Source organism: Crocuta crocuta, unplaced genomic scaffold (assembly GCF_008692635.1).
Source record: "Crocuta crocuta isolate KB4526 unplaced genomic scaffold, BGI_CrCroc_1.0 scaffold675, whole genome shotgun sequence".
Lineage (NCBI taxonomy): Eukaryota > Metazoa > Chordata > Mammalia > Carnivora > Hyaenidae > Crocuta > Crocuta crocuta.
The window spans coordinates 4,036,484-4,046,801 of record NW_027528796.1 but is presented as its reverse complement, the minus strand read 5'-3'; positions in this window follow the sequence as shown (position 1 = coordinate 4,046,801).

Below are 10,318 nucleotides of genomic sequence, written 5' to 3'. Positions count from 1 at the left end.
AGAAGGCCGAGTCAGGAGAGAAGCCCTGTCTTCCCTCTTTCTCCAGAAAGCTGGAGATTCTGATGCCCCTGCCCCATGCACCCCCTTCCCTGCCTCACAGCTGACCGTCCTGGGATCCATTCCCCGCGGTCATGTGCTGGCAGTGAGTGCGAGTGCGCGTGTCATGCCCGCGTCTGTTAGACGGGTCGGTCATCACCTGGGTCGTGTGAGGTGGTGGGGCTGCGCTTTGTCAACGCAGCAGAGACGGCCGAGGCGGAGGGTGGCTCCAATGCGCGAGCCCTCTGCAGCCACGGGACAGCTGTCTCACCACCCGCCACCATCTCCTAGGTGATGCCCCAGAAGGCGTGGGACCAGTTGGGCAGGGTCCCCGGGAGGCTGGCCGTGTTTGCCTCGACTCCCTGGGCTGGTCCGCAGCCTGCTGGCGCCACACCCCATGTGTCAGCCTCCCTTCCACCCGGCTTCCTGCTTCCTGCTGTTTCCTCTATTGCCTCGTGCGGGGGCGGGGGGGAGGGGTGGCCAGGGAAGGCACCCCTGACCCGCCCGGGGGTCATGGCACAGACTATGCATGGGGCATTCACCCATCCACGCTGTCTCCCCGTGTTCTGTGTATTACCTTCCTTCGATCTCTCAAAACCGGAGTCGGAATTCACTGGGCAAATATATACTGAGTCCCTGCTCTCTGCAGACGGCTCTTCCGTGCAGCGGGGACACATCAGCAAGCAGAGCGCTGGAACATCCCTGCCCCTGTGAACATCACGTCCCAGCTAGGAAGATAGACCGCACAGAAAACAGGAGACCCACATACGGAATGTGCTAGAAGGAGCAGAGTGAGGCTGTGTTGAGCTGAGATGTGGCGGATGGGCACAAAAAGCCCCGGGCGTCGTCATCCCCACTTTACAGATGAGGAGACTGAGGCACAGATGGATGGAGTAACTCGCTCAAGGTCTTGAGGCTCATTCCTGACTCGAGAAAGCACATTCTCTTAAAGGGGCAGTGCAAGCTTTTTCCTTTAAAGGGCCAGGGAGTAAATTGTTCAGGCTTTGTAGACCACACATGGCCTCTGTTGTCTCTTTATTTTTATACAGTCCTCAGAGCTGTAAACACCATTCTTGACTCTGGTTCAAAACCAGGTGCCGGGCTATGGCGTTTTGACCTGTGTCCTGAGCCACTAGCCTTTGGCACTCTCCCAACTGAGCTAAGGATTCTCAGAACCCCACAGGACGAGGGGGCGGGATTGCTCGTGCTCTGCAGACGAGGAGATGGGGGCTCAGAGACGTGAACGCGTTTGGCCCTGATCAAACAGCCTGAATCCCGCCCTGCCGTAGGGTTGACGAGATGTGGGCACTTTTTCCATCCTGCCCTACGTGTCTTTCTTCTGCTCACTCCTAAATGCCCGATTTAAAAGACAACATTCACAGTTCCTTAAGAAATGAAACCCAGGGTCGGGGGGAGGCACGCCTGGGCTGCTCAGTCAGTTAAGTGTCCGACTCTTGATTTCGGCTCAGGTCAGGATCTCACTCTTGGTGAGTTCAAGCCCCAAAGCGGGCTCTACGCTGACAGTGCGGAGCCTGCTTGGGATTCTCTCTCTCCCTCTCTGTCTCTCTGCCCCTCCCCTGCTCATGCTCAATCTCTCAGAATAAACTTAAAAAAAATTAAACATAGACTTGTCGTATGATCTGCGTTCCCGTCGGGGCACGGCCCCCACAGAATTGGAAACAGGATCTCGAAGAAGAGTCTGCACCCCTCGATGGACGTGTGGGTAAGCCAAACGGAGAGCAGACAGACCACTGGATTATTATACGGCCGTGGGAAGGGAGGGCATTCCGACACCTGCTCCCGTGCAGACGAACCCTGAGGGCATCGTGCTCAGTGACACAAGCCAGACAAAAAAGGAGGGACACTGTACGATTCCACTTACATGAGGGGTGAGGGGAGTCGGATCCACAGAGACAGAGGGCAGAACGGGGGCGCCAGGGCCGCAGGGAGGGGATGGGGACGAGGTTTTGAGGGCGGCAGAGTCTGTTTGGAAAGAAGACGCGCTCGGGGGTGGGCGGAGGGGACAGCGCACCCCGGCGCGGGGCCACTCGGCACCACTGATCTGGACCCCTAGACGTGATGAAGATGGTACAATGATGTCGTGTGTGTTTCACCACAATAAAAAAAACGCAGCATTCTAGGAGCGATGATCCACCAGACCCTGACTCCTCCTGAGTGAACGGCCAGCCCCGAGTCACAGGCTGTCTCCTGGAGCAGAGAGGGAGGGAGCAGGCAGGGATGACGGCCTCGAGGCTGTCCCCAGGGCACCCTGCCGGTGACGCCCCAGCCTCCAGGCGTGGGAGGAGGGGAGGTCAGGCCCCCAGGTGGCCTGGCTGCCCCAGCTTTGGTTCTGACTCTAAGCTCTTCCGCTGGACGCCATGGCAGAAGCCTGTGTATCAGAGCTTGCAGGGTGTGGGGCCCACAGTGTGCCCACTGCCCGGCTTCTCGAAGGCCCCGGGGCAGCAGACACTTCCCAGAAAGACCCGGCTGAGCCTGGCCTATGCTGTCAACCTGTGTCACGACACCAGGTATCAGCATTGTCACAGGTGGGGGGAGGAGCTGCCTGACCCCAGGACAGTCCCTGCGGGAGGTGAGGCGTCACAGGCAGCCGGCGACTCATGAACTGACCCCGAACGCCCATCGCAGAGCTCGAAGGGGCACCTCTGGGAGCCGCCGCCACCAGGAAGCTAAATTTAATAAAGAATCATCGTGAAGTTCTGTGCACCGCACCTGAGCACTTTGCTTGTGACCATTTAATCCCCACGGTCACCCAATGGGGAAGGCACTGTCACCCCCACCCTCCAGGTGAGGGTGTCTAGGGTTCAAAGGACAACTGACCTGCCCAGCAGCGGCCAGGCAGCCAGGAAGTCTCCCTGTGGCCCCTTTTCGGGCTCTAGCACATTGGTTTGACCCCTGCCCTTTGAGGGTGTGGTGGATGTTGGAAGTAGACAAAAGCGCTCAGAGCCAGGACGACGCAGGCGGCACAGGCAGGTGATACTGTTATATGTTGAAAAGCACATCTTACACACAAAACGGTGAAACTCTTTAGCGATGAGCACACTGGCCATCTGTGTGGTTCTTAAGCTGGATCTGCAAAGAAATCCCCCCGTAGAGAGCCTCTGGGTATTCTTCTGAGAATGGCGGTGACATCTGACCCAGTGGGAGCCCCCACCCCCAAATAAGGGCCCCGGAAGTTCTTGTCTGCCTCCCGTGGGCTAGGGCGGGCTCTCTGTGGCCTGCCGTGCCCCGGTGAGTGTGCACAGGTCACAGAGGCTGGGCCCCTGCTAAGCACGTCAGGTGTGCCTGGGAGCAGGAGGAAGTGTGGGCTGGAGACGGTGCTGATGGGAAAGGAGGCAGGGACCCCAAGGACTTTATAAAGAAGTTTGGTCACGAGAGCACAGGAGCAGCGACAGACGTGTAGCTTCCGGGCCAGCAGTCAAAGTTTGCAGTTCAGGTGGGAACGTTCAAAGTGGCCGCGAGGGCGGAGCCAGCCCAGCAAGGGGGGTTTGGATTGTCTCCCCTCAAAAGATACGTCTGTCTCCTAACCCCCCGCCAGCACTCATGAATGTGACCTTGTTTGGAAGTAGCATCTCTGCAGGTGCCGCCAGGTTAAGATCCTTCTAGATGCGGTGGGCCGTAAACCTAACGTGACTGGTGTCCCTAAAAACAAGGGGCATTTGGACACAGGTACTCACGGAGGAGGATGATTAAAGAGACACAAACGGGCAGAGGCCACGCGAAGGCGGAGGCAGCGAGTGCAGTAAGCCGGCTACGAGCTAAGGGTCACCAGCAACCACCGGAAACTCGTCGAGAAAAGGAAGGATCCTCCCCAGAGCCCTCCGAAGGAGCGAGTCCCTGCCAGCACCTTGTTTTCAGACTTCCAGCCTCCAGAACTGTGACGTAACACATTTCTGTTTGTCGGGCCCCCTGATTTCTAGAATCGGTTAGTACAGACCCAGGAAACTAATACAGAGGCGAAACAGCTCAGCTCTGACTTCTTGGAGTTGGACACAAAGTCAGACGTGATCTTGTAGTCTGGGCGGGGGGGTGAGCCTGCCAAGGGTCAGGCCACCTTCCCCTCTACCCACTCCCCTGGGGCAGCCGGAGCCCAGGGAACCCCGCGGGGGCCCTGCTGCAGGAGAATCCCTGCGCGGGTGGGCAGAGGAGGCACATTGGAGTGTCTGAACAGGACAGGAAATGGGGAGCTGCTCCCAAGATCCTTTGCTGCTTTAAACATCAGAGCTCTGGTTCTACTAGGAGAAAAAAAAAAAAAAGAAGAATCTGAAGAAGACAGTGAGGAAAGGAAGAATAGTGTTGGATGGACAGTTACCATTTTCCCCACTGACCGTGTTGCGGGTCAGACGTGTTGGGACCCCTCACTGGTTAATGGGTGCCTGGCGGCATAACAGTAAACCCCCCTGTACCAACCTGTTAATCTGCCAAAGGGAGAGATGATTCCAACTTAGTCATGTCTGCCTGTGCTCAGTGGCCACGGCCACTGGAGCCACGGAACACAACAAAGCAGAGAATCTAAGGCAACCTAGGGTGGCCACCTCAAGAGAGTGCCCAGGTGTGCTCATGCTGATTTCCTCCAGAGGTGAGAGTACGAAACTTTTACCAGATTATTATTCCATCCTTTTAACACGTAATCGTCTAGGGGTGCTTGGGTGGCTCAGTCAGTTAAGCGTCCAATTTTGGCTCAGGTCGTGATCTCATGGCTTGTGAGTTCGAGCCCCGCGTCGGGCTCTGTGCTGACAGCTCAGAGCCTGGAGCCTGCTTTGGATTCTGTGTCTCCCTCTCTGCCCCTCCCCTGCTTGTGCTCTGTCTCTCTCTTTCTAAAAAATAAATAAATATTAAAGATATATTAAAACTAAAATAAAATTTAATTGTCTTAAAAGTCATATCATGTTGCAAAGCTTGTGATAACAAACAATGGTTGTCACGGCGCACCTCCCCACCTTCACTTCCCTCCACTTTTAGTTTCTCCTTTCAAGTCCTTTAACAGGTTTTTTTTTTTTAATCTTTACGTCTGCATTTTTAACTAACATGATTAGCCTATGATTTCTTGGTTTTTCAGATTTAATTCAGTTTTACCACCCACCACTCCACACACACTCTCAGCCTCTTTCACCCTATCCGTGGTCTTCCTAATTTACTTATATCACAATCTTTGGCCAGATCAACAATTAGTGTTGACATTACTATGACTCCATAAATGTTGTTGCAATGCAGCCACTCAAGACACTAAGATGACCTTTTCTTTCTTGTGCAACTTTTTGGTTTTCCTGGACTTCATTATTGCTTCATTTCTTCTCATGTATTTCAGTTTTTATACACTACTTACCAATTATTTCCCAAAATTATTTTATAAAGCTGAGAAGCTCCTCTCAGCAAAGTCACACACATCAGGTAATCATTCATTTTTGTTTTGTCTTGTTGTTTTTGTTTTTCCCATGGAGATATCCCTTCTGGAGAGCTCTGCCCTCCCAGATGTATCTGGACTGGCTGATCTCTTGGCTTGTGCACAGCTCTTCTCCTTTCTAAATCCCCAACATTTTGAACTTTCAAAATGATGTGGGGTTTTTTTTTCTCATTTATTCTTTAGAAATGTAGGTATCTCTTTCAACCAGGAAACTCATGTCCTACAGTTCTGGAAAATGTTCTTATATTGCTCCTTTGATACCTTTCTCTTCTGCTCTTTCTTGAGTCACTAGGTCTGGGGCCTGGTTGAATTTCCCTGTAGTGTAAATATCCTGAGTTCTCTTTAGTGGTGGTCGGGCAGTTGTCTGGTTCTGTGGGGTAAGGGAGGATATCTTAGGGCAGGAATGTTTTTTTGTTTTTGTTTTTGTTTTTGTTTTTTAGTTTTTATTTATTTTTGAGAGAGAGAGAGACAGACAGAGAAAGACAAAGCATGAGTGGGGGAAGGGCAGAAAGAGTGAGAGACACAGAATCCGAAGTAGGCTCCAGGCTCTGAGCTGTCAGCCCAGAGACCGAGGTAGGGCTTGAACCCACGGACCTCGAGATCATGACCTGAGCCGAAGTCGGGTGCTTAACTGACTGAGCCACCCAGGTGGCCCACAAGGAAACCTTTTGAGTTCTGAAAATAGATTCAGTTTCTTAAAATGTTGATCGACACAGAACTATTTGATGAACCAGAACAGATAATCGGGTGTAATGTGACCCTCGTTCAAGGCCGTGTGTGGGAGAGCCTCACTTCCCCCACACTCGGTGGATTAACTCCCTGGGCTGGTGGGCTGGCAACAGCAGAATTTATTCTCTCGAAGATCTGGACTCACGTTCTCTCTGAAGGCTTTAGGGGGGCCCCTGCCTTGGCTTTGCCAGCTCCTGGTGACCCCAACGATCCTTGGCGCTTGGGGCTGGTAGACATGTGACTCGGGAGCAGGGGCATCTCCACCTGCTATCCTCACGCTGTGTCCCTCTGTGCATGTGTGTCTCTGTCTGGGTTCCCCATCTATTAGTATGCCAGGGCCATCATAACAACCCCACTTTAGCTCACTCACCTCTGTAAAGGCCGGGTCTCCAAACAGAGTCACATTCTGACGTGGGGGGAGTCAGGACCCCAACATATCCTTTGGGGTGCATACTTCAAGCCACAGAGTGGCCCATTTGCTAATGGAGGAGAAGAGGGAAGGAGGAAAGGAAAGAGGGAGAAAGGGGGAGCTGGTGGTGGGGAGGGAGCTCCCTGGTTCATCTTTGTGGTTTTGTGCCAATAAAAAACGCCGAGTAGACAGAACACAACCTGTGACCGTGAACAGGGCACAAAGTCACACCTGCCAGAGCTGAAGCCGTTAAGAATGTTAAATGAAGGAGAGCTCACACCTTTGTGTGATTTCTCTAGAAAGCGATTCAAGTCTAAACTCGGTCCAGCCATCTCTCCGTGTCATGTTGTATGTACGACGGGCAGGTCGCTGACCCGGAATGCCACCTCCGCTATGGGCTTCCCGGGCACGCCGCACTCCTGGGCCAGCAACCTTCTCGGGGGTCAAGGTTAAAGGCAGGAGTTCCTGACTCTAACCTCGGAGCACGCGGTGTGGAAATGGCTGCTGCTTCAGCCCACGGAGCCGCCTGCCGGGTCCCCGGGTTCTGAGCCGTCGCCCTGTCCTAGGTCCCGAAGCCAGGACCCCGGGAATTGGTACCTGGAGAAAATGTGTGCAAATGAGGCCGGGGGGGTGAGCGCCGTCCTTCCTGCGCTCGGGGAACCCAGATCTCGTGTCTTTGCTTTGAACACCTTCTGTTCCTGAGCAGCCGTGAACTGGAGAAGGTCCCAGCCTGCTGCGCCCTGGGCCACGTCAGACAAGGTGACATCTGAGCGTCAGCTCGGAGCTGGGCTCTGTGGGGCCGCCGCGGGAGGAGACTCTTGCCGCCGGCTGATCTGTCTCTGGTCTTTCTTCCGTTTTCAGCTCCCTCCTTGTGGCATCATGGGGCTGCGTCCACGCCTGCTTGTCCAGAGCCTGGGCCCACGTGCAGGCGTTGAGGGACCCCGGGGATGCCACGGAGGGAGAGGGGCTGGGGAACAGGAGGAGCAAAACCAGTTCAAGGACACAGGGGACGGGAGCCGAGGGCGGGATCCCCCGGCATCTGCGGGGCGCGGGGGCTCAGGAGCGTCAGGGGAGGGTGGACAGCGAGCAGCCTGGCGCGTCCCTCCCTGTGTCCAAGTCGACACAGTGCATCCCCACATTCCCAGGCGGCACTGAACGCAGGTGGGCTCCGTAGTGGGGGCCCCTTTGCACCCTGACTGTTCTGAGCCCTGATCCTGGCAGCCTGCACAGTGTGGGTGTTCAGACGCTGCACCCAGTGTGGCTAAACCTCCCCCCACCCCACCCTGCAGCTCCCACAGGGGGCTGAGGACTGTCCTGGGTCTTCCCTCTCCGCCGTCTGCATTTGCAGCGGGGCCTCCTTCCCGCTGCGCCTTGGCCGCCCTCCCCACCCTGCCTGTCACTACCCAGGACAGCAGCTCATCACCTGTCACCTCCGCCCCCTCCTCCAGGCGCCCCTGCAGCCCCGCTGCTCAGCGGTCTCCCGGGTGACTCCGCAAAGCCCAAGACACCCTCCGCGAGGCCGCAAAGGCCCACAAACAGCGCCGTGGCCCAGGCCCGGGCCTCAGAGGAGACCCGGCTGGGCGGTACCGAACCGCTGCGGAAGCACAGACGGGTGTGACCTGACCCCGAGCTCAAGCCTGCTCTTTAAATAAGGACGCTCACAGGTGTGACCCAAACGTGCCTTCGACACCGTCCTGACATCCCCAGTGCATCTAATGCCTCTAGATGCCTGTGCGTGGACAGCGCCCACCTGGCCCCAGAGCTCGGTGACCCGGGAACAGTATCTCATTAGCGTGGAACGTGGCCACAAAAGCCTCCCAAGAGACGGCCCTGAAGCTTCTCTGGAGCCCTCTGCCCAACAGAGTTTTGGCAGGAAGTTCCGGTTTCCAAGCTCACGATTCAGGAATGGTCAAGCACCTTCCAGACCATTGGACTCCGGATGGACTTCAAGTGCTGAGAGTTACATGGTCAGAGAATGCAGGAGGGGCGTTTACCGGGCGCCGGGGTGTCCGCCGAGCAGGGGCACACACAGTGTCTGTCCTTGGAACCACACTCCCTTCGCGTCCCTGGGGCCCAGCCCGGCACACACAGTGTCTGTCTCTCCGGCTGCCGGCCTTGCCGGACTCAGACGCAGGGAGGTGCTGGCGGGAGCTGAGGGCAGAGGAAGGGAGCCCCCCGTGCAGCCTCCTCCGGGATCCAGCCGCCGCAAACAGGGCTCCCGTTCTAGATTCTGGGGTGGGGGGTCGCCTGGGGGGCTCAGTCAGTCAAGCGTCCGACTTTGGCTCAGGTCATGATCTCACGCGTCAGGCTCTGTAATAACAGCTCAGAGCCTGGAGCCTGCTTCAGATTCTGTGTCTCCCTCTNAAATAAAATAGATTCTGGGGTGGGGTGGAGGGAAAGTGGAGAGGGGCCTTGGCTCCTGGTCACTGGCAGTATCCTTCCTCGGGGTCTTGAGCCAGAGGTGTGGGGGTGGGGGTGGGGGACAGTACCCGGGCCTGCTGATCTCTGGGCTACCTTCCCCCACCCCTGGCCTAGGGTTGCCACATTCATAGGGCGGGAGGGCAGGGAGGATGCCCTGGAACTTGAGTTCCAGTTAACAAACATCGAACAGGATATACACACATGAAAACGGTATTTGCTGCCTACCCAGGACTCACATGTAACTGGATGCTCTAAATGTCATCTGGTAACATTTTACTCTTTGCCACCAGGCAGCCAGTTCCCTGCATTAAACACGTTTTAACCATTTAGACACTTTGTGTTTCTTCGTGGGAACCCCGGATGGAAGCACATGAAATGTTCATAGTGCTTGTCCCCGGCTGGCGGGCTTGCAAGTTCATTTTCATTTTCTCATGTATACTTTTCGGTAGTTTCTAACTCTTTCCCACCAACATCTATTTCATAGAAAATATTTCACAAGTGCTCCCTCCTCCTTGGCGCCAGAGTCTCAAAGGGCAGCTTCTATGGACTTGGGCGCAGGACAGGGGCAAGTGGACTTTGACCATTGTGGGTCCCAGGGCCACGTGAATTATTAACCCTCATGCGGGGCCTCAGAGCCTGAGGAGGACCTGGCCCACAGAGATCGGGCTATGCTGGCGGCTGCTCCCAGGTCCTGCCCTGACCTCTGGGCTCCTGGGTTCGAGCAGTGCGTGGCTCTGGGAACTGTCTGTGGTGGGGAGGGAGCCATAGCCCCCCAGCCCCCCACCCTGGCTCTGTCCACGCACACCTTTCCAAGGTCACCTCACAGGGCGCCGGGCCCTCCTGGCCCCAGCGGCTGCTCGCAGGCACAGGACGGTCAGGGTCACCGTGGACAGACACAAACCTGGCACCTGACCGTTTCCACAGCCAGAAGCCCTCTGGCCACTCCGGCGTCCCATCCAGGACCCTTGCCGGGGAGGGCGCCAGTCCCAGCTTCCCTGCGCGCCTCCCCCCGGGGCTGGGGAGTGAGCCTCCCGTGGGGACTTGGTGACCCCTCCGACCTCCCAGCAGGACACAAACGGAACCAGACTCCAGAGGAAAACACTGGACACAAATACACTAAACTGTTAACAGTCCTCGTCTCCGGGTCCTGGGCTTGGAGGTGGCTTTAGTTCCTTGTTTATACTTTTTTTTTTTAATGTTTTATTCATTTCTAGGAGAGAGAGAGAGAGAGACAGCGTGAGCAGGGGAGGGTCAGAGAGAGAGGGAGTCACAGACTGAAACAGGCTCCAGGCTCTGAGCTG